The 25,503-nt window shown below is 38.9% G+C and overlaps 1 protein-coding gene and 1 long non-coding RNA gene across 9 annotated transcripts in view; both read right to left on the bottom strand.

Annotated features, from left to right (window-relative positions):
* Positions 1-25,503, bottom strand: part of NLGN1 (neuroligin 1) — a 395,611-nt gene that overhangs the window by 210,267 nt on the left and 159,841 nt on the right. The window lies entirely within an intron of this gene.
* On the bottom strand, positions 12,512-19,023 carry LOC125697600 (uncharacterized). The gene is made up of 3 exons (XR_007378871.1): positions 18,929-19,023; positions 15,117-15,229; positions 12,512-14,571 (listed from the first exon to the last, which is right to left on the bottom strand). It is a non-coding gene; the product is annotated as an uncharacterized LOC125697600 (long non-coding RNA).

Raw genomic sequence — 25,503 nt, 5'->3', positions numbered from 1 at the left:
AAACACACAATAACATATTTTTCTGCTACTACCTGTCCCTGCATACATGTAGGTCCAATAGGTCAGAGTACAAACTGATAATCATTATTCAAAAAAATTCAGATTCTAGCTATTCATATTACACCTCAGCAGAGCCAGCTCCCCAGCCCCAGCCAGCAGTCACCTCCCCTACAGCACAGCAGCTGGAGCCTACTAATAGGCTCCACTACTTAGGGTAAAAAATTAAACAGCAGTTATGCCTTCCTAATTTTATGAGTCAGTAACCAATGCTAAATTTAGCTGCCCTCAGTGCAAAGTCCCTGTATTAGAGGGCCTCTTTCCTGCACAGGAAGAGGTTGGCAGAGGAATCTCTACCTAATGGTGTTGCAAAGAGTATTTAAAATGGGAGCTTTTGGTAAATATGTAGCAGGTGCAAGTGAGAAACGATCCTAAAACGTGTGCTTGGAGTCTGTCATCATCGCTGAGAGGATGACAAAGGTCAGTGCATGCAGTAAGCCCAGCCCAGCAGCCTCAGGGAGCATCTGAGTCACACAGCAGTGTGACAAACCCTCCTGAACAGTCTGAGTCACCACCGAGGTGGAGGGAATTTCTAAGCACATGGTTAGGTATGCTGGAATAGAGACAACTCAGTTAAGGTTGATGAGTCCTCAAGATAACAGCGAACAGCAAGAGGGAGCAAACTCATCCATTACACAGTGGTGAGGAGCTGACGTTTGGGGAGTTCATTAAACTGCTGAATAAAGCTGTGATGTCCTCCCAATCCTCCCATGAATTCTGACCTGTCAGTGGTTTCACAGCCACACAAGAAAAGCGAGATTCAAAACTGAGCTTTCTCTTTCCACAATGTTAGCTCACTGTATTATCTAAGCACTGCAACATCTCCAATCTCAATTAACAAATGGCACACCTCTGAATAGCACTTTTTTTGGACGCTGAATGCTGCAATAGCAACTAGCAGCCTGCAATTATCTCTTTAAAACAGGGCCCTCCGCTCACTGAGCAACTAGATTTAAAAATGAATTGCAACAATGTAAATAACCATGACAGTTCTGAAAATGGTGTGGTATTATTTATAACCTATCAGAAAATGACTCATCCTTTTGTTCTCATCACCCCTACCCTCCAAACACTTGGCCTAGCAGGAAGCTTCCCTTATCCCAGTGCCACTAGTCTCAGCAGTAGCTCACATTTTATCGGCAGGCCCCTGTAGTAAAGGATGTGAGAGAACAGGAAGGACATAGTAAAAGCTCCTACAAAGGTACTTGGAAATCTGCTGGTAGCATACACCTTTTGGACACTATATGCAATCTAGAATCTCGCAAACACATCCTTTTCCCCTCAAAATAGTTCTAAGAGCTAGACAAAAGTCACTACTAGCAAACCGTTTGAAGTTTATAAAAAGATGGGAAATAGGATCTACAGAAAGGAAAAATTCCACAACTGTTTTGTTCTTTTGGAGCTCTGGCTCATGTCTGGTAGCTGGGTTGTTACATTACAGCACGCAATAATCGAAGGTCGTGAGTGTAAATCCCCTATTGCTTTTAGTTCACAGCTAAACCAAAACCAAGGTAGGTGATGAACAGTTCTTGATTGTTTCTGTCAATCACTTTCTCCAGATGAAATGAGAAAAAACATACAGGGTTGACTGAGAAAGCAGGGTTGGAGCTCCTTTGATATAAATGGAAATTGAACTCATGGGACTGTGCTGCTGAGAAAGATTTTGCAACATTTTCATCTTTTCCAGTATTCCTCCCTGCCTCAATTTCTCTAGGCATCTTGCAAAGCCCACATTTATTTGCTGGCATTTAAGGAGTGAACCAAACTCACTGAAGTCAATAGGAGCCTTTTCATTGACTTCAGTGACCTTTACATCAGCTTTTAAGAAGAGACAGACAGAACAGGCATGGAAAGAAGTTCTAACAAAACTTCCCAGTTTGGTTCAGGCTATGGCTATCGTGGTTTCACTTCTGAAAGGATCTGTAACACAGAATTCCCTTGAGCGCTATATGGGAAAAAAAATAGTCTTCTTTTACTATGGAAGATGTTATGGCCATCAGACAGATGTCTGATAAATAAAATAAAATGCATTAATTCTAGACAAATCCAGGAGGAAGGGATCCCCCATCCAATAAATCTTATTGTTATTGAGCTTTTTTTTCCCCCACATTAGATAATCCAGTGTGAGAATCAAGTGAATTGATAAAATAATTTTAACTGAAATTCACATGCAAAAACTTGCCAAATTTCACATTGAAGTGACTAATTTAGGTATGACAGCATGTCAGAAAAACATGGTTTATTAGAAAAGGCTTTAAGTCAGAAGTAAAAAACACATTTGTCTTGAATGGTTCCAAAAGACATTTTCTATTCTGATCACTCAGACCATTTTTGTTAGCTGATACATTCTAAATATTAATAGATCAAGTTTAGAACCTCAAAATCAATAGTCAAAATTCTAGTAGCAATGTAAAGAGCACTATTTGCTACTGTGTCACCTCGCACAACTGTGCACACAAGGCAAGCACTCAGAGAATGTATGGGTCATCTTCCATCCTAAAGGATGTAATCAGTTTTGCACTAAATGATTTTTCTTTGTCTACACACCTTCACGACAAGACTAGGTGAGCTTTTGGCAATAGTTGGCAGGAACTAGTTTTGGCCTGGTTCAGATCTGGGATTTTGTTTTTTTTTTTTTAATCTCACACTGAACACCTTTCTTGCTGTGTAAGGAAGGAACATTCACAGCCCTTACACTCAATCATAACCAGGCAGCCTTTTCTATATTAAATATTCTACATTAACAAACATTGATCCCACCCAGATTTTATTAGGTAAACTGCAAGTCTCAGGCCATTCAGCCAGTCTCAGAAGCAAATGCCAAAGCTGCATAAGCAGTGCAGCAATTTACTTCCCGCTTAATAAGAACACTATTGAGAGCCTGTCGTAATGGCTTAGTTTAAGTTATTGGACGACGTAGGGAGAAATTAATATTCCAAGTCATTTTCTCACATGATGTATTACAGGAAGCTATCCTGGACCAACAGAGAAATGGATGACCCTGTAATTTTACAAGCTTTTTTGATGTCTTCTTTCTCTTAGACCCTCTAGCCCTTGGTTACAGATACAAATGCTAACTGTATACTGATGGCTTCAGGGACAGAGACCTGGAGTCATACAATGACAGCCATTAAGCCAGAATGGCAAGTCACACACATACCCTGACCATACAAGCAGGTCCCTTGCACACATTAAGGCAGAGCACATCTCCTTGAACCAGAAAAGGTGACCACAGAAGTCATCGACTTTTAGAAAAACACGTTAACATTTTAAAAGAATTGTAAGTAATGAGATTAAAAGCTTTACCATGAGCATGAGTCTGTGTGTTGGACTCTCGAGGGATTCCATACTGAGCACTTCCTAATTCCTCTTTTTCCTCTGCTCCCCCAAGTGTGTGTGCATGTGTGTGTGTTTCTCCCTTATGTGTTACAGACTTCCTTCTCCTTTACCTTCCTATTACCTTATCGGCCCCCTCAGTAGCTTTCTGCATTCTGTTTGCTATTAACACTTCATTTTTCCATCCTATTTTCCATGCTTTTCCCACAGTACCCTTGCATTTTTTCCACCTGTCACCTTTCAGGACATGCTTTCTCACTTGCTTCCTTCTTTAACTCATTTGTCTCCTTTATTCTTCTCGTTTACCAGAACAGTTTCTTCTATCCTTCCCTTTAATCAATTTAATTGATCAGTTTTAAGGTATGCAGCAGTATGCATATGGTCACAAAGTGCTAAACTGCCAAGGTTAACAAAAACAAACTCCAGTTTCTTTCAACACCTGCAGCCAGGGACAAAGATCGGCAGTACCAGCCCAGTAACATGGTTCTACACATTTGTTTGGCACCTGTGAAGATTTTCATTTATTTGCTTTTTCTTTTCTTTGATAGCAGTAGTAGTGCTGAAGTATTACTACTATTAAGCATCCAATGTTTTTGACTTAGTACAGTCTGAAAGAAAAAATAATGAGAGCCCCCAAAGCCTCCTATGTACTATTTCCCACGTGCCTTACCTGAACCTGCAAGTGTAAGTTCCTATCAATCTCATTCTGCATTACAGAAAGTTCTTTGCAGCTCCTTAAGGCTTCCTTAATAATCAGGTACTTCTGTGATTGGTCTTTCTGCCCTCGCTTCCATTAGGTATTTGTAACAGACAGCTGGTTTGTTTCCCAGTAATGTTCCTGCGGTCTCTTCCTGGCAAACCACCAGTTTCAATTTTAGAATGAGAGAAGTAAATAATTCTCGTTGTTTGCCATGATGTCTACAGACTTTCAGCACCTTAGGACCAGAGAAGAAATCAATCAATCTCTAGGAATCAGAAAGCTAAATTAATTGAAAAAGCAATAATTACGAAACTGTTGGATACAGAGAATTATATTGTCATTTCATAGTGCGACAGTGAATAAATATTTGCAGAATTATAGAGTCCAGCACACATTTGGTAGAAGTGCTTGCTTCAGCAATCTATAAAAACCTTTCTGTAGTGGTTTGTTTTTTGTCCAAAGTTTTCATTTGTATTTTGTATAGCTCTGCCCATTCCACAGCCTGACATTCAATTACAAATACTCAGGAAACCTTTCCTTCCATGTGAAAAGTTCCCTGTCCACAAGGGCTCTGACAAAATGACAGAGGGTGCCCATGATTTTGCCTGTCTTATTAAATCTTGAACTAATGTAAGCAAACGTCGTCAGCTGTCAGGATAAACTGCTCCATTTCAATGCCACTACTGAAAGCTTGCTACCCAGGCAGCTCACAGACCTTTCAGCCTCTTGACTGTACAATGTTAACAGGTTGACCTAGATCAGCAGTTGGTCTTTTTTTTTTTTTTTTTTTTTTTAAAACTTTTGGGATTCCAGAAAATAACAACTTCACTGTTCTTGTTCCTATTTGTAGGGATTTTAAAACGTTAAAGGTTTTTACATCACAAAGATGGCAGAGCCTCTAATTGCACCAGACAATCTAAAACATGCAGCTGCTCTAAATTTATGCATGCATTGGCACATTAATAAGAGAAAAAGCTACAGAAATAACTACTCTTAAAACTGTAACATCTTGTCTTCAATACCAATGATTGTCATCCATAAGCCTTGTAAGAACAAACACTTTTGACAGGAAAGCCTGTAATTATTTGAAAATTGTTACTCTTTGAATGACCTAGGAAGCATTCTTATTGACTTTAATCCACTTCTAGGGGTATTTTTTTGTTTGCTGGATCCTTGAGTTGAAGGTTATCCCAAAATTTAAGAAGTTCTGGTTCTTTTTATATATACCTGTGTATATGAGTTTCCTCACAAGAATTATGCTATAAGTTAATGATATGAAAGCATATGTAAATAGTAGGCAAATTAGATGCAGATGACTAAAAACGATCAATAAAGCAGGTTGTGGCACTTCAGTTTCGTGTGCTCAAATTTTATTGAGCGCTCCAATTTACATGTTGTCATCATTAGAGTTAATATTTACATGCTCCAATCACACTAAAATGAGCATGTCCTTAATTTCAGTGATTTTTCTGCAGTTGCTCTCTAATTTCTGCCTCTTCACTTGTGGCTGGCAGTTGTCTTCTTTGCTACTGAGATATTTCCACCCATTTCAGGGAGGTATAAGTATACTCCTCCATACTACTGATATGTACTAAGACTTTCTTATTCTGTTTTACTCAAAGAATAAACAGAAAGGATTAACAATGTAAGCATGCTTATAATCTCCAGCAAAACTACACAGCAGCCTGAGCCATATAACAAAAAACAGAACATGAAGTGTATGCTTCATCAAAAAAAAAAAAAAAAGGAGGTGAAGATTAACTGTTGAGATTAAAATATGTTTATAAAATATGTTTATGCCTCATCTATGCTGAGCTCTCAGCTATTGAAAATAGCTGAGATCAGACAGAAATATGCTAATAGTGTATCTATGCTACATACACACACAGATTCATGCACCGTATCCCAGTTAATACAGCTTGTTGCATCCCAGTTCTGTGACTGGCTTCACAAGGGCAGACACTTGCACTGATTACAGACTCTCTGTCATGTTCAGTGTTAAAAACCTCTTAGCCCACTTCGTTATAGAGAACATTCCAAAAGTAATAAGAACAATTGATGCAATTACAGCAAATTTTGTAAGATGGTAAAAGAGACAAACAGAGAACATAAAGATAGCAATTTATGGGCCAGATGAGAGTGCAGAACTCCCTTTCTGCCACTGTGTCAGGAAAGCAATTGATCTCCAGGACAGAAACTCTCATGTCAACCAGCTTATCTCAGCATTTTGTTGACAGCCAGCCCAATGAACAAAAGCTTTGGTGCCTGCTTTAGGACAAATCCATCCAGTCATTTTCCCAGCACGGGAGCTGGGCTTTTTGACAGCCAATGCTGAAGTTCAAACAGGGAATCTCAAATACAAATGCATGAGAGCAGCTTCTGACCACTGGAGATCACCAGCACAACCTACAGTTGAAAGGTCCAGGACAATTTACGAGGGGAGGAGATCTGCTCCCAGGTCTCTGTTCTGCCCTTGGAATCACAGCCTGCACAGTACCTCTATAATACTACACGTACCTCTGTAATACTACACGTACCTCGGATATGCTAAAGGAAACAGGGTCTGGTTTGGTACAAGTAAATAAGTATGATAACCTCTGAAGCCAAGCATTCAATTTACAAATCTGCAAGTCTGTTTCGGAACTCTATGAGAAAACTAAAACCAGAGAAGGGAGCTCTTTTCCCTCATTCACAGAAATGAGTAGTGGCACGTCATTCTGTTCAATCAAAAAATAATCATTAGGTCCATTATATTATCATATATTATATTATATTATATTATCATATATTATATTATATTATCATTAGGTCTTCATCATATTGGTAAATCCAGCACTGGTGGCATTTCAAAGATGAGTTGATAAAGACTAGCACTAAGCACAACACCAGGTTTTAACCAGACAGTACATTATGTGACTGTAGAACAGGAGCCGTGCACTGCTCCAGCCAACACCCCCCACAGCCAATGCTGAGCACCACCATGGGGAGCAGCCAGGGCAAAAATAGGAATAGTTGGACAAAGCCATCAAAGAGAAACAAGGCACATCTTCACAGTAAGACCTCCGTACAGGGACGAAGCACAGCCAAAAGCTCATCTCTCATCTCTGTAGTCCAAATGCTCAGGTAAATGTTCCTTCACTGGCTCCCAGACATGCAGGTGGCTTGAGTTTAGGTACAAGTCATGAAATTGTCACCTCCTTTTAGCATTTAACAAGCCCTACCATTGCCAGTGCTGAAAGGGTTCTTTCCAATCACCAGCCAAGAATTTCAATTTAGCAACTGAAGGGAAAACACATTTGTTTAACAGTTAATTTGTTCTCCTGAGGGCTGAAAGCCATCTCAAAAGTAGCTTTGTTTTGAGAACAAAACCACTATTATCAGTGGGGAAGGAAAGTGCCATGGAACACACCAACCGTAGAAGAGCATTAACCTGCATACTTTGCAGCACATGCAGACAGCTCAGTAAAATATCACTGGTATATAAACCCAATCTTAGGGATGTCTGGATAACATCTGAGATGAGTCCTGCATGGAGATTTGCTGGAGGAAAGATGGACCAATGCACCACTGCGATTCGATTGACTTGAAGCAATTGTTTCTTTCCTCTGTTTCCATTATATAGGAGAAATATAGATATGGGAAAAAAAGAAAAGAAAGAAAACCCACCACACAGGCCATCTTTTCTGCTCAGGCTGCACACACCTGGGGTGGAACTCTCAACACCACAGTCTTTTTTTTTCCTCCCCCTCTCACAGAATCGAAGTCGTCACGTGAGGCACATCTCCGCCTATAAATCCATATTAAATACATATATTTATTATCTCTCCACCGCACTGAGGCAAGGCCTCCAAGCAGCAGCGCCAGCGGTAGCTGCGGCTGACAGGGCCGCCGTCGCCATGGCAACCGAGCAGGGCCCGCAGCAGCGCCGCGGCCGCCGCCGACGTGAGGCGGGAAGCAATGAGAGGTTCCCCGCCCCGCTGCCAGGCCGCTGTCACTTGGCCGGAAGAATCCCGCCCTAACAAAAGCGTGGCGCACAAGGGTCGGGCTCCGTTTATTTTTATCCACCCCCCCCCGTCCCCCCTTTCTGCCGTTGTTTACAAGAAGTAATTAAAACGTCTTGCTTGGGAAAGACTAAGCAGAAGTCTGCTCACTCTGAAAATTATTGGGCCGTGAAGACTTAAATTTGACAAACTGCTAATTCACACTATTTAATGGCTCTTTATAATCCAAGTAGCAATGTAAATAAGGGAGATAATAAAACCTGATGAGAGATTGATGTCTGGCTGAAGCAGTAATTCCTTTTCAAAGATACATAATCAACAGAGGAGACACCACAGTTCCATGTATGGGACCAACCCTGCACCCAGCTGAACTAAACACGGTTTTGTTCTAGATAGAACATGCAGAACTTTTGCATAGTTTTGCATAGTGACGTAGAGAGCTCTGTAAACACTCAGGATGCTTCTGAAATAAGTTGTATTGAGAAAATATAATTTAAGTAGGAAAAAATTGGAACAGTTGTTTATCCTGCACAAAGCTGTCACACTGTGTTAGGCAATCAGGAATTGCTGGGGAATGAGAATCAGGAGCTCTGCTAGGAGGAGAGGGGCGGAGGACAGCCCCACCACCAGCACAGCCCACATCCAGCACAGACAGGGCTGGAGCCACCATTCTGTGGCCTGGTGGGGCAGAAAGGCTCCAGCAACACTGAGTCCCTGCACAGTGCCAGAATCAGGGAGCACTGTGAAGTTTTAAAACCCCTTATAGCAACCAGAGATGTTTTACCTGCCGAAAACGCATCTCCCAGGAGGACATAATCCCCCAGATGACTGACTAGTTGTACTAGTTTGGAGAGTAACAGTCCTTATATAGATCATAAGGACATTAAGAGGTTAAATGAGACACTGATAGTCACATGCCCACCTCATGCTGTGGATATTGCTCTGCAATGAATCCATTTATCAGAGATGTAAATAAAAAGTGATCTGTTGTTTTTAGCACAGTGCCAGAAGCCCATACAAAAATAAGAAAAATGTTTAAAAGTTTGTCTGAGTAGATATTAAACAATTCAGATTAATCAAAATCAGGCTGGAGGATCCATATGACTGGAGGGCTGAAAGTCTCTAAATACACACAATCAAGAACAGCAGCCTGCCTAGCAAGGGCTGGGGAGAGAAAGCGCTATTGCATCAAATTATTTGCACATCAGACATCCAGGCTCTGGAATGCATTAAAGTCCTACCTGACAGCGGCAATCATTAATGTTTGCTGCAGAGCACCACATTAGATCAAAGAGCAGAATTTAACATGTATGATAAAGAGAAGAAAGATACATTATCCAAGATGACATCAATCTGGAGGACATATGCTAGTTATCTTATGCTGACATTCCTAAAACATCTTTAGAGAAAGTCCAAATGATCACAGCCTGACTGCTATGTAACCAACAGCACGCTGCCTAAAAAGATGCATCTACTGATGTAAACAGAATTCTTAATTGTTCCAGAAAATTTTTCACTTAACTCTTACCAGTAATTTAGGAAAAATGTAGTCATATAGCTTAATGCACAATGTTTTGCAGAACTCTGAATAGGAAAAGCACTTGCATATGGGAATCCAAATTGTCTAGTAATCTGGAATAAAAATACATGGGTCGTATATGCGGAAACAATGAACGGACACTATCCTGACCGGAGCCTTCTACATTAGAAAGCTCTAAAAAGGGCATAACCATAATCAACTCAACTTTCCTATATAAGCTAGCATAAGCTTCTGTAGTTGTATATCAAATTTCAGGAAGGCACAGCCAACTGTTTTTATATTCGTATGAAATTAATGATGTTATTTTTCAAGTTCTTGAATAGGTAAGAATGATTTAAGAGATTTGCTTATTAATAAAAAAAAGGTTCCAAAAATGAAATATAAAATATCCATATCCCAACTGGGTTCCTTTACCTTCTTGAAACGAAGAGCTTATTTCTAAAAACTGCTGAACTGCTTTTACCAAGGAAAAGAAATTATCCTCAACTCTGAGATACTTCTAAAGAGCAAATATTTTGTCTTTGAAATACACCTCATTGCACCAGATGGTGTGTTTATATGTATTTTTAAATGTTCCTGTGGATGAATACTCCCACATATTCCTTACAATAGCACCTTCATCACTGTTCAAATCATTGAAACATACTTAAGGGCACACAACTGCAGACTTAGTCATACAAAAATGTAGCAAAGGAGGTCTGAGAAACAAGGAATATTATTCTGCTGCATAAAACTGCTATGCTTGTTAACATCCCTAGTGGCAACGCTACTGTTTAGTATTTAATACTTATACAAGATCGAGAAACCATATAACAACCTATATATTTGATATTCTGCATAAGTTTCAAAGTTGCACATTTTTATCCAACAAACTGGAAAGAAACTTTCTAGTTAGTTGAGTTTGTATTGTTTAATGCATCCAGTTCTTTAATGAATGGTCCCCAGGCAGGTCATTGCAGTGCTCTGGGCCACCTGTAACTTCACTGCCTCTTACATATGTACTGCTAGATCATTACTCAGATATCACTTGTAACACCAGTGACCTTAGTGGATTTTTACCTAGTTTACAACAGATCGGGAGGAAAAAAAACAAGTATGGCCAAACTTTCAGCTGAATCCAGTGAAGCTCAATTAAGCTACAAGGGACTCCGCAGATAATATGGTCCCTAATTTGCTGTTACATCTTGACCCACCTCCTTTATCCAGGAAGACTGGTAAATTTAATCTTTTTCTTTTAATTCACCACCACTGTTTTTTCCTCTGAAGTTTCTGTAAATGGAGTACTTTGCTAGGACAGTAATTCTTCCATTACTTAAGTCAACCCCCAATTTTTCACCCCCCACCGTTAATAGGTCTTCGTGTAAGAGCTATTTTAGGATGAATATTTTTACCATAAATTAAGCTTTAAAAATTAAAACTAAACCTCAGGCAGCAACCCCCACAGAAACCTAAAATAATGACCTAAGCTACAGTCAATACTGTCTTCTTTCATAGTTAGTTAAGCTGTCAGCATGAAATAATCATTCAGTTGAACACGACTGTTGTCACATCATATGAGACAAAATTGCCCTACAAAACAGAAGAAAATTCTTCTGTGCCTGGAATGCCAGACTGCAGTCCTTAGGAGTATTATTCAGGACACATAGGAAATGACCATCAAAGAAACACATTCATTGCTTTCAGTACCGCTTACCAGCACTTTATCGTTTAAGCAGATTATTCATCTCACAGCTTAATACCTTCTAGTCTGTCTCCCAAATACAGATAAATGCATGAAATCCACAGAGAGAACTGAGTGCCTAAGCTCTAGTATGTGCAAGTCCATATACTTCTGCGATGTCCACTAGAAGTGGATCAGAAATAGCCATAAAGGAAAAATAAGTCCTGGATTTTTGGTTCTGTGGATACACTGTTGAGGACGATAGAGAAACAAGATTGACAGATTGATCTGAACTGGGTCTGTTCAGCCTTGAGAAAAGGAGACTGAGAGGGGACCTGATCCAGGTCTATAAATATCTAAGGTGTGGGGGGCAGAATGGCGAGGCCGGACTCTTTTCAGTGGTGAGTGGAGACAGGACAAGGGGAAACGGCTGGAAACTGCAGCATAGGAAGTTCCGCACAAACATGCGCAAGAACTTCTTTACATTGAGGGTGACGGAGCACTGGAACAGGCTGCCCAGGGAGGTGGTGGAGTCTCCTTCTCTGGAGACGTTCAAGACCTGCCTGGATGCCTACCTGTGTGACCTGGTGTAGGGAGCCTGCTTTGGCAGGGGGGTTGGACTCGATGATCTCTGGAGGTCCCTTCCAACCCCTACAATTCTGTGATTCTGTGACAGGTAGTTGCTTCTAGCTTTTCAGATTCTCACCTTGACTGTTGCTAGAGTTAATTTAGTTAGAATTAACTGAAAAATAGGGGTTATTGATATAAACTGTCTTACTTGAATTCTTACTCATTTTCTTTCATTTGTAAAAACACAGTTTTACAAACCTGCACTAAATAATGAATTAAGAACAGAAAAAAAAAATAAAGGCATCATTATGCATTTTTCTTTTCAGTAACTTCTTGAACCAAAGGACCAGGTAAATCCCTAATTTAATCTCTCCTTGTCAGGTTTGTGCTGCAACAGCAGCGCTCCTTCAAGACTCTCAAAGTTTTTCATTTAACTACCAAAGGATACGGAAAAGCACCACATAACAGAACACAGAACAACCAAAAGAGCTTTGATGTTGTTATTGCTTTAAGAAGGCTACCAAGTAATAAGACTGGTAAAATCATGCAAGGCACATGGCATTCTCCCACAGACACACAATATCTTGAGATTGGATGCATTGCACAGTAGAATAGAAAATGAGAAAAATCTTTCATAAGGTTTCTTTGTGAAAGCGTTCCTAGAGATGGTAACTGTTCCACAGAGAAGTTGGGAGTGGATAATTTTTCATATATATGTAGCATCGGTATTAAAATGGAAATTAAGTTCATAAAAGGCATATAAAACATCCCAAACCCTATGATTTGGACTGTTTAGTTCCCTCCAAAGTCCCAATCCCCAGCCCCTAAAGGAGCAGTCCCTGTTTGTGCAGACAAGGATCTGCATGATTTCAGCCTTCACTGACACTTCTTGTTTCTGCTTTTTCATCCATGCACTAGCATTACGTGGTAGCATTCATACTGAAACATTTCAGGTGGATGTTCAATATACAAAACTCTCTCAATCTGAACAGAAACACTGAGCTATGATGGCAACTTGGAATTTCTATTCAGTTTGTTTTTTGACAGTGATAGAATATATCTCAGTTTGGTTTGTCTTTTTCCATTTCCTGAGGATCAGCAAGACATATCTTCCTGCTTAATAGAAAACCGTTCTATTAACAGCGGTGCTGAAAGTCTGAAGAAAGCCATGTAAAACTAAAGACTATGAAACTTTATTGAAGGCTCAGTAAGCATCTTTTCTGTGTGTAAGCTCAAGGGATCCCACAGAAATGAAGAAGAAAAAAAAAAAAACAAAAAAAAAAAAAAACCCCACCACCAAACACCACAACTTCCTTAAATACTTGACCCCTTCCCTGAAGCCATGGGCATTAGATGTAAACCAGTGTAGCGATCAAGGACAAGTCAAGTATTGCAAAATTTGATGGCAAGTTAGAAACAAGCCAGGGATGTTCTGACATGAACATCAACACAGCAGGAAAGCTTACAATATCTTTTGGAAGGGAAGAGTACAGTAAGAAGTAAGGAAGAAGAGGAAAAAGAGGAGTAACAGCAAAGGAAGTCACAGCTCTGGAGAAGAAAATATCAAACTGTTATCTAACAGGCAAGCATTCAACCCAAGCAAGCTAAACAAACTCTTTAAACTGAATTTACATCCCTGCTACAGTAGTTACTCAAAAGATCTTGTTTCTCATAAGAAGGAAGTTCATGTTAATATAATTCCAATATGTCCATATATATTAAACACTAACAATATGATTCACAGTCCCTGAAAAGTCACTAACAAGAGCTGGAAACCTCCCACATGCAGAACAGGACCCAGGTAATTATTATTAGCAATAAATATTGAAAAAACTATGAATTACATTGCTATTACGGAGGAAGACAGAAAATATGGCAGGCTGCAGGGGCAATATTAATGCAAATAAAGACACTGGACAAATTGGAAAGATGAGCAAATAGAATCAATTCATAAGAAGACAGATGATAGCACATATAACTGGATATCTGATACATTATTCCTGGAAATCAATAGATGTTGTGAGCATGATATTAATTCAGTACTAGATGCTACAAGTAGCAAGACAAAAAGACACTAAGAGGAGAATTTGTTTTCATTTATACTGCAGTTTGTGAAAGAGAAGCCTACACTTCACAAGACTGAATGCCTAGTCCACTTGATCCCAAGGAAGAACACGAAGAAAGCAAAGTATTTACATTCTGCATAAAAGTCTGAAGTTGACAGGTAATGATTCATTATTCAAACCAACTTGTTCATTTCTAAGCATTAGAAATTAAAATTGTTTCTCAGGGTTGTCATTAACCTCAAATTATTATCATGCATGTGCATATAAGAAACTGAATTTCTATGTAGAAAGACACAAAGCAATAGTTAGGACAAGACCATTTTGATTGAACATTCTAACAGAAAAATACATTAAAGGGCTGGGAAACAAAAAATCAGTTCTTTTGATGTAATGCAGTCAACTATTTTACTTGCTTTCCAATATCTCAAAAAGAATAAGGCATAGAGCTGATGCAGGTAGAAAATATGCTGTTGTATTTAACAGAAATTAAAACATTCGCTCAATTTTAATTAGCCCAGTAATTTCTGTGCAATCTGCTTCACCCATGTGTGCATTAAGAAAAGAATTTTATATTAATATACATCTGTCATAAACAGTTCAAGTTTAAATTGTAGAATAGATTTGCATCCTTTTCAGCTCTCCTGTAAAAAACAGACGAAAAAGGGAATTATTGATGCATTCAAACAGCGTACGTCTTGCTTTGTAATACAGTCTGTTGTGGTTGTTTTTTTTTTTTTTTTTTTTTTTTTTTTTTTCCCCTTAACACCTACCCAGCTTATGTTCCAAGCTAATACAGTCTAAAGAATAGATACGGTCCCAGGGTATGTACTTCCAAAGAAAAACTTGTAGGAAGCTCCTTGCACATTAGCATTCTGTTATTTCAGAACCTGGTAGACAAGTTTCAGCTTCTTCAGACACTTTAGCCAGCTGAAATGATTATTGTTGTTTGTGGAGTTCATATCCTAAGGTCTGATATAGCTCCTTTACCTATTAATGTAAATTCCTCTTTCCCTACAGACTTTCATAAACAAGACAGGAGCTATTAAGCCAGAATAGAGCACATTTTCTTCTGGAAACAAGAACACCTGTTTGACTGCCCATATCCGTGATGAACACACAAATGGAAACCAAGAAGGACCAGAGTGATGGCATGCTTGCTGATGAACCTTTATATTAAGAAAGTTACCTTGTAGGAGTATGCTTCATTTGTAGATAACAGTGAGTTTTTAATCCACTCACAAGCCCTGTTCCTTTAAACAATAGATAATCACAAAACATCTGTAAGATCCAAAGGAGAACCTGAACAGTGAAGAAAAGAAGCAACGGCTGTGATTTAACATTTGGAAACAGTATGGCATAAATCACTGTGCAGTACAAGTATTGCATTGCCTCAATATCAGCCACAAGAAATCTTAACTCATGCCTTCGATTCTGTTGAAGAGAACTAGCCCTTAGGTACTGAATATCAGAAGGGGATGGAAGGAAGGAAGGGAAAAATGGCTAGGTGATCAACTTTGGTTAAGTATTGGTTGTGTCTAAACCAAGTATTTTCTGCTGCACTCTTCAGGGAGAACTGGGAGACTGACTTGCCCGAGTTCAACTCCTGCAAGTATAAGCCATTATAAATGAGCTGCTTTTTTCCCCAAGTAAATGGGAGTTATTTGTAAGTGCATATTACCAATCATTTTATAGAAAATATCTATTTTAAAAATGCCTGTTTTTCATACATTAAAAAAAAAAAAAAAAACCACTACTAGTTTCCTTCACACATTTAGGAACTGCTTTCTTATAGAAAGAAGCTAAGAGGAATAAGTGAACCATGCAATAAATCTTATTTCCCGTCCTTCTTTATTGTACATTAATCACTATCCTTTTAAAAACCTTTCTTGTGCCTTTAAGGCAATACAAATGCAATCAAACTGTTTTTATGCAACATATGCAGTACTACTATTTTTCTTTAAATCGCACAAAAGTGTTCTGACTGCAGAACACCCTGCCCATTTTTCAGTAAATAGAAGTTACTGACATTTTCAGAATAACGCCAATGCTTTGACTGCAGAGTAGTGCTGCTTCTAAATTGATCAGAAAGCAAGCAGTGAAGTGTAATCACAGCAATGCAATAGGGATGGACAGAGCCTGTATGAAAATTTAAAAAAACATTCTGGATGTATTTATGTAAATGGTGCTCAAACAGAGGCCGTCTCTGATGAGGATAAATATCTGCAAGTGTATTATTGCTAAGATGTGTATTTGACTAAAGCCAAGTTCTAGAACACAAGAACTACTAGAAGCTTTTGTGTTATTGGATTTGCTCACAAAGCTGGTATGTTATATTGTTCAAGTTCATTACTTCACTTTTCAGGAGCTGCCCTACAGACGATAAAGATGTTCAGAAAGGAAAAGGCTACACATATAGCACGAGGTTATTCACAGAAAGGGCATCTCTCCCCGGTGGAATTAGATCTTAAGCTCAAGGAAGCAAAAGTGAATGAGCAGCATATGTCATAATTAGTCTTAAAATTTGTGCAGCATAAATACAAGTGTACTGCAGGGAGCCTGTCCTGTCTGTGTGCCAGCACACAGAGCGTAAGTACACTCTCATAGTTCAATACTTTTATCTCTTCTCATTGTGTGACGCTTCTTGGCAACTCTACAGTTCAGTGCATTTCACACACTGCAGAACATCACAATTGAGGAAAAAAGTCACATCACACAAAAGAAAAGTCAGATGGTAGTTGTACCAACTAAGGGCAAGAAGAGAGAATAAAATATAGGAGTATAAAAATAAGGCTGGCAAAAATCACAGGTAAGGAAGAAATGAGGAAAATAAAGGTAGAACTAAACACAAAGAGGCAATGAAGAGAATAAAAGCCTATCTGTCTAAGAGTACAAGAAACAAGAGTTTTTGAGTGGAGAAGCAAAAGGTGAAAGCAAACAACGTGCAGCTCTTCAAACAAAGATGAGTGCAGGTAGGAGCAAGAAGGAACAACAAATCTAGCTGGAAAGGATCCCGTGACATTTCTTTGCAAACCAGGAAGTGATGAAATAGAACACCTCACACCAACCACAGCAAAAATCAGTACCTTCTCTTTCTTCCTCCAAAAAAACCTCTTCAAAAGAAAGACTTTCCTAAGCATTGCTTTTGGTACCTTGCAGAACAGTATCACCTAGCCCTAGTGTTCTAGTCAGGTGGTTGAGTACCACAACAGAAGACAACCAAAAACCACTACACCCCAGCTCTAGCTGGTTGCTCCAAAAAAGCTAATACTGCCAGCTTTTTTCCTTAGCAGAGTGGTAGGCAAGTTTCCTAAAGCTTCTCCCTCATTGCTCGGGTACAATTCCACACTTGTCCCACCTGGGCTCTGGTGTCATGCTTTTACAGTGTTCATACACGTAAACACAGGAGATCCTTTATAATACTGGGAACATAGCTTAAAGCATTTCACCGAACATACTTGACACCTACTTGGCAGCTAACCCTTTTCTTCACTCTGAACATAATTTATGAGTAATTCTCCAAAGCTGCATGCAAGATACATTTCTGAGAAACACTCCTAAAGAGACTAGTCAAGGCCTATATTTTTCTAATGCCGTTCTTCATCTCTTAACAGCTTCCTGTAGGTTCAAGGTAGAAGAGCTCTTATACTACTAACTGCTGGTTCACAAGTTTGTTCCCAATCGATTGCATTCCCCAGTATTACTGCTTCACAGAAGTGATTATCCTGTCTCTTGCAAAGACCGTATATTTTGTCTGGGAGATTATTCATTTCTTATCAGTTCCACATAGAGTGCACTTTTATCAGTCACCTTGTACTGGGATAAAAAATATCTCGTTGGCAGTTGGTCTGGTGAAAGAATTAGAAGAACCACCTCAAAGTGGCAGGTTACTGTGAAGTTTGATCAACTAACACAAATAATACAGACCTAGCTGACTATTTCTGCAAGCTTGTCGCTCCATGAAGCATATGAATCAAAAGATACAATTCCTCTGAGAAAGGATGCAGGTAAGAGAATAGTGGAGATTAAAAAATTGTGCCTTTCACTGCTGGAAAAAGACTTTCATTACTTCTTTGTTGCCAGGGATATTTTACAGTTTTCTAGAAGTCATTTGTGGCTCCATACAAGGGAAAAATTAACACTTCAGATTAGATTATGTCAAACTCAGCTAATGCATGAGAGTATCTGGTAACTGTAAGCATCACCATGACATCACAAAATAAAATTACACTGCTTAAGTTTACTCCTGTCAGTGTAGGCCTTGTTTAATGTACAGTCTACAATAACGCAGTGAAGAGTTGAAACTGAAAAGAGGTTAAAGTCATCTACTCATCAGGAGTCACTTAATAAAGAGCTGCAATAGTGGCTGGAGGGAAATTCAAATACAAGCAATGAATTCAGGCTCTGCGATCAAACTGCAGTTTCATTAATGAATGTTTGTTAAAATAAACTGCTGGACTATAGACTCTCTCATTTATTGCCTTCACTGTGTTCTGGTTGCTATGATATCCTTCTAGAGATACGTGGCAATTATTCATTTGGGAGTTGCAGGCAGGCAGAGGACAGAACAAGCAAAAGTTCCTAATTAAAATGGATGATTAACAAATAACCCAAATTTAATTATTCTTGAGCCCTTATTGTGAGGCACTCAGAAAACCTTTGCACCCATCAACAATGAAATTCTTAGTCTTCTGTATTACCACAATAATTTTTCTGTTCTCTGATTAGACAAAGCTGAGTATTTCCAGCAGATGCAGTCTGGGCAGCATTAAATAAAGTGGAGGTGGAGTCCCATTTTGCACAGATGGGCTCAGAAGCAATAAAGAGCTCAGGGCCCCCTAACATCCTTGTATTTTAGAGTACTACAGCACAGGCATCCCTAAACATTTATGAACATTAATTTCTCCTTTTCCCTCTCTCTTTTCAACATAATCCCTATCCCCATTACACATTATTCCAACCCAATCTGCCCAGTGCTTCCCAAGCCCTCCACACACCTACCAGCCTGTTCAGAAGCAGGATGCTCTCAACCACCACCACCAGCCAAACTCTGGAGAGTTACATGATGCCCTGCTCCCAGCACCACTTAATACTGCCAGGAACAGGTAGGTGCAAACCAGGCTGCCAGGTGCAAGTGAATGTGTTTGTGCACTAACTCCTAAGCAGCTACACCTGCATCCATGAGCGCCTGACAGCACAGGCAGAAGGTAACAGTGATGTGCAGGTGGAAGTCACAGTGATGTTTAGATATTAAGGAGTTTATTTCTGGTGATGATGTAAGAGAAGAAGAGAACACAGTTTGTTTCAAATCTCTTATTAACTTTAGGTGGGAAAAAAATATATCTTTTTTACTTGTAAACAGAGCACTGGAAATCACTGAAAAATAAAACCTCATGGAGGCTGGAAATTAAATATTCTGAAATACAGATGCTGAGTCATAGCACAGATAACCTGAGGTTTTTAGATAGTCACTGCAGCACTTGGAGAAGAGCACTGCTATACTACCCAAACATACAGCTTCAGCCATTTGTTGGGCACTCTCTTCCTGTTTCTAAACCAAATACAGATTTTTCACTAACAGTTGAAAACGACTTGCATTTGACCATATGCCATATCAAGGCACTCATAAAAACAAAATTAGCACTTTTCAGACGTGAGATCTAGACAAAGAGAAATGTCTGCGTTTGTACTGGGACACTGCACTATGTGTGTATATATATATATATATATATATATATATATATATACACACACACATAGTATATATATATACATATATATATATATACACACATATATGCAAGGTGCCATAAAAATGAAAAAGGATCACTGCTCTCTTTCTCTGGATGTAACATTATTGCTGCTGTTGTTGGGACTGTGAGAATAGTAGTCAAAAAAGGTCTGCAAGGAAAGTTTTATTAGAACAGGGAATATGATTAGGAGGAAAAAAAAGAAAGAAAAAAGATCTTTAGTATTGGTATAGGAGAAGTTCCTTTCAAACTAAACATGGCTGAGAAAAATTGTTCATATTCAACTAAGTCATCTCTTGAGAAGAGACGTCAGGTATTCACTGAAGGGCCTAAATCAAGATGATCTGGACTTCTGTGAATGGCACAACAAAAGGAAATTGTTGCCTCTGGAATACAAGAAATTAAAGAAAGCAGAATTATAATGTGTAATAGAAGCACTGTTGATTTCCTTGTTTTAATATCCAATAGGTGTGAATTATTCTCCTAGCATAGGCGCTAGAAGGTATTTTGTACATCTTCCCTAAGGATTTGTAAGGGAAAATGGAAACGGAGTGGTTGTCCTGGGAGAAATATCGTTTCGGTTTTTTTTTCTTTTTTTCTCAGCAATTGGCTGGGCAAATACATTTTAATGCACAGGGGTTGTTTATTTTCATTCTCAGTTTCCCTGAGGACATCTGGTTGCACTGGATGAAATATGATGCAGTCTGAGATAGACAGAGAGAGCAAGAGAGAACCCATGAATTTTGATGGTTGTGTTGTAAGAACTATTTATTAGAAGTGGTTATGGAAACATTTTTGCAAATTTTACACTTGTTGCTCCAGCATGAGCTGCCTTCTGGTAGGTGTTTGTAACTCAAGGAGTTTGTTTCTAATGACAGGTTTAGCAAGTCTGCAATGCCTTTGAATTCTAGGAAGAGAAATTCTGGGAAAGTATCACTCAACGTACAGTAATTCTCACAGAGGATGTTCTGGAAGAGTGTTCTTGGGTAAAAAGCCTTTTTGATTGAACGCTGAGAACGTGACTTTGTTCACAGCAATTGCGGCAGTGCCAGCAGCAGGGCTATACGTTAGTGATCCTGCATCCTCAGAAGAGCAACCATCCCCAGACCACATCAAGAGCCCGTGCTTTTGGTATGAAGGTGAGTCGTAATCTTTTCCCCACATTCATTTTTCTGCAGGCAGCTGGAATTTTGCATCACATTGTATAATGTCGTGATCACCGAGATTGTTGCTTCTGTGAATACTGACATTCAGTTTTCCTAAATCCTATAAGTATGTCAATAACCTGTGGAACTCTCTAGAAAATCAAATACAATAGACCATCCTATGGACATGAAATAACTATTTGAACCACAACACTGTCGTATTCTCAGAGCGTAGCAGGTTATTCAGTACTCTTGATAACTGAAGATTCCCATGAAAATAATTCCAGTTAGCAAACACTGGCTTCTGGATTCTCAGTGTATTCAGACAGATGATAGCCACAGTAGTGATGCTTCTCACACCAAGACCTCAGATTTGCTCTTATCCATACGTGTGCTCATCTACCCTTTGAATAACTCAGTGGGATACTGTAGAAGCACAGTGCGTGGATCTGTGGGACTCAAACCCCTCAAGAGAAAACACCTGAGTGACTGTAAGACAAAGGACAGACATAGACAATAGCAGAAAATCTTGTCCACCATCAGCCCCGTTGATGGAGGAACAATAAGAAAGGGGATTGAGGTTCTCATTCCAATGGACAACAATGAAATTTGAATCTTGCTATTGAATGCAGTGATGATAATTGAAGTTTCACTGCTGATTTTAATGGAGCTGGCATTTCACAAAAGGAATATGGATTCATTCCCCCATACTATTCATAAGAAAAGAAAAAAAAACCACCTACTTTATTCAGCGTGACACTGATGTGAGAAATGATATAAGAAAACAATGACACTGAATAACAGTGAAATGATGTATATTGCTTTAGTTATATCTACACATTATAATGTGTTTTATAACAATTTGTTAGAGCAGCATCTGTTATGAATTTACTAAAACAGTTTGAATATGCTTTTCAGTGAGCTGAAGAAACAGACTCCACCTATTAATCACTAAATACGTATTTATGAATAATTTATAAATGGTACCTTTATTCAAAGTGCTGCCAATTAACTAAACAGACACTGCATTCATAATTATATCAGTCATCTCTAAACTTTCAACCTTTATCAAGATTTCAAACACACAGGCAGAGAAAATGAATGAAAAGAGATTTCTTAGCATAGCAGCTTCACTGACGTTGACATCCTCTGGCATCCCTGACATTCCTCAGAAAAAGCAATTCTGAACTCTTTAATGTAAAATATATATATTTCTATTTCACACCCCACAGCTTTTTAAAGACAATCATAACTGCACACTGTAAATACAGTAAAATAAAAATAGGTACTGAGTGTCTACAAAAGAAGTAAAGTCAGGCTAACAGTAATCCTACAGAAAAAGAGCTCTGTCCTGTAGCTTGGTGTTTCTACAGATTTCTTCTTCTGCAAGTCAGGTAGAAAGCTGTAATTTTTTTCCCGAGGCCTTGCCCTCTTCCTGTCTTCCAACAGCATAACAAACTGTGCAATTACATGCTCTGCACTGTCTTCCAGTCCCACTCACCATAGTGAGATGTTTACTTCAAAACCCATGTAGAAACATTTGTACAGCGAGACAAAAATGCAGGAAGCCTGTCCTGCCTAGTTGTCTTTTTTTTTTTTTTTTTAATTAAAAAGATAAATAATTGCAAGCAGCCACATTAATTCCAGAATAAAACTGCAACTGTAAATCACAAAAGGGTCACATTTAATGGTGGCATAAACAGAAGTCAAAATCATCTGCATACATTTTTAATGTAAATTGGTGTTATTTGCATGTCCAGAAAGAAGGAAGGATGGTAGCAAATAAAAAGGGCAATCAGCTGTCTTGCCTTAAAGCCTCGTGTTGGTTTCCTTTCCCTTCTGCAGAAGAGCCCTCTGGCCTCTCAGCATGGCGGCTGAGCTAACACCGACTGCCTGATGCGCGAGCTGCAGCTGTGATATTTAGCTAATTGAAAAGCATCCTCTGAAGTGCATTAGTAAATTGTGGCAAGATTGGGCTGCAACAAGGTTTCATTCCCACAACCCCTGAATTTAGCCCCAAATATTTTCAGTTTTGTATTGGCCACATTGGTTTGGCAACACTGCAAATCTGAAATTTATTTTTATCCTCCAGATTTTGTCCTTTGTTTCTTTGGCTGACTGTAGAACTTCTGTTCCAAAATATTCACCAAACACATGCAGATCAATAGCATTCATTTTGAAAACATCCTTGTTGCAATCTTCTGTCTATTTTTTCAACTTCTATTAATGTACAGGGAAGGTTGTTGTCATGTGTTCATGTTCCCATATAATGTCATAGTGCAGCGTTACAGTTTTATGTACCACACTGTATTTGTGAGCATGTGTGTCAGATTCATATATATTAATTCATATCCAAAACAAAAGGAAATGTTCACAACATGTACATACTTAGTGAAAGACAGTGGCTAGCCCTGGGGATAAGGGGAATGCAACTGTGGCACGTATTATTGTTCTCACAGTATGGAACAATTGAAAAAAAAGACAGCAGAGAGCCAACAGCAAAAGCACCCAAAGGAACAACAAATTCCTGAGAACATGAAGAGAAGCCAAAACAGAAGATACATCTGCCTCATCTTATAATACAACCATCACCATATCTTTAGAGGAAAGATATAAATGAAAAGTCAGTGAACTTGTAGATTGGTAATTGAAAATCTCTGTAGCTGTCCCAGTTACCAGGGTGTTTTTCATCTGTTTCTACTAAAATACATTGTTTTTTCAAACCAAGGCAAAATTGTAAAAAACTGCTAGGGAGTTGATGAAGATAATATTTTTAAGTATGTAATAAGGAACATCTCTGATTTTATGTCTTATAACACCACTTGGACTGCTTCAATTTAATTTCCTGTGGTGCCTCCAAACTACAGAGGTAATGTATTTTAATGGGGACTTCAGCTTCTGATGTAGCACCCGATACAGGGACTCAGTGCAGCCATCAGGGTTTTGTCTGGCAGGAAGAACGATCCCTCACAGGCACTGCCAAGCTCACCACTGAACGTCACCATCAGTGGAGCCCATTATTGTATCATGGGAATCATGATAATCATTGGCTTGATAATGGATGAAAAATATTTTCGAGTGCCTGCTTTGTAACTTAGAATTTTAAAAGAATTTAAATCATTTTCTACATAGACACAAGCAGTAAGAGGAAATCTTCCAAGAAAACAGTTTAAAAATCCTTCCTCTGATTCATTTGTACTTTAAATAGCTGAAATTAACAGATGCTGGGACTCCGAGCATTTTTCCCTTAGATTTTTAGTCATGCAACAGAGGCAAGCCAAACAAGTGAACTAGGTTGAACCTTCACCAAACTAAAGTTAGTAACAGGCTGGAGGCTACAATCATGTCCGCTGTCCCTATCAGCGTGCAGCTGATGGATGTGCTAAACTGATGGCATATGAAAAAAGAACAAAACAAAATCTCACATTCAATTTTAAAATGCCTTTACTAAACAAAATAGGTGTTCTGTTCCCATCACTGAAATCCCCGGCAGCGGCAGTAATGCTGCTCACCCAGGAGGACAGAGATCTGGATGGAGACACCCTGAGGTATCAGGCTGAGCTCCAGTGCTGATGCGGGGTGCAGTGGGCAGAGAGGAGCACTATTCCCAAGCAAGAGTACCATCAAAATACCTTCAGAAACAGCCCCGAAGGGGGGAATCTTTAAAGGCACAAATTGTGAAGGAAATACAAGACTTAGCAAATCTTTTGTAATTTCTTAAAGGGATATTACCTACATGTTAAGTACACTGCTGGTGTTTTGCTAAATCCTGTTGCTTTTTTCATCCCTACCTTGTCTGTTCATTTCTATCACAGACAGAACAAAGATATGGAAAGCTATAAGCCACTCACTGCCATCAGTTTCCTGCGTGTCTACCTATTTGTATTACTTTCTGCATCTTGAATGGCTTGAACTGCAGAGATGGATGAAATTAATGGAAAATGAGGAAATAACAAAGATAGAGAAATGCCAACACTTTTTTTCACTCATGAAAATACTTTGGTGACTATTTTCTCTGCAATCCATCAATAGTGCCTTTCTGCAGCTTCCTGTCATTGAAGGATTAAGACACAGTGATCCAGATGATGCTGAAAACAAAATATGCAGAGTGAAATAACAGTTCTAGTGCTGACAGATGGCACAACTCTGCATTTTGGATGCTTTTTTTTTCAGGAAATACACACATTTTTTTTTACTTAAGACAACTAATAAACTAAAGAATGCATTTATTTAAAGGAACATTTTCATGTAAAGAGAAAGAATACAAAGTAATTAAGTTTTGTTTCTGTGATTGATATATTTTGTACAGCTACCCAGACCTCTCGTGGGCTGTTTGCCCCCAGTCAGCAAGGACAATGGTATCCTGAAGTTATCATTTCTCATTCATTTCACTGAATGTCATTCTTAGGTGGAAGGGAAATTAAGCGATTAAATAGGAAGAGCACTGAGCTGTCACAGAAAAATTAATATTTTCAAATTAACTTTAGACAGAGGATGCGTAAAATGTAAGTTATGTTGATGAAAACAAGCAGTTTCTCAATAATAAATATGTAAATAAAACCGTTGATCTATCAGTTATTATGACAATCTGATGTCTCAGAAACACTCGCTGTGCTTCCAAGCCACATCCGTGCAATGATGAATACGTATGGTAGCAGATCAAGATGGTAATGCACAACTG

Source organism: Lagopus muta, chromosome 9, assembly GCF_023343835.1.
Source record: "Lagopus muta isolate bLagMut1 chromosome 9, bLagMut1 primary, whole genome shotgun sequence".
Classification (NCBI taxonomy): Eukaryota; Metazoa; Chordata; class Aves; order Galliformes; family Phasianidae; genus Lagopus; species Lagopus muta.
This window is presented reverse-complemented; position numbering and strand designations above follow the sequence as displayed.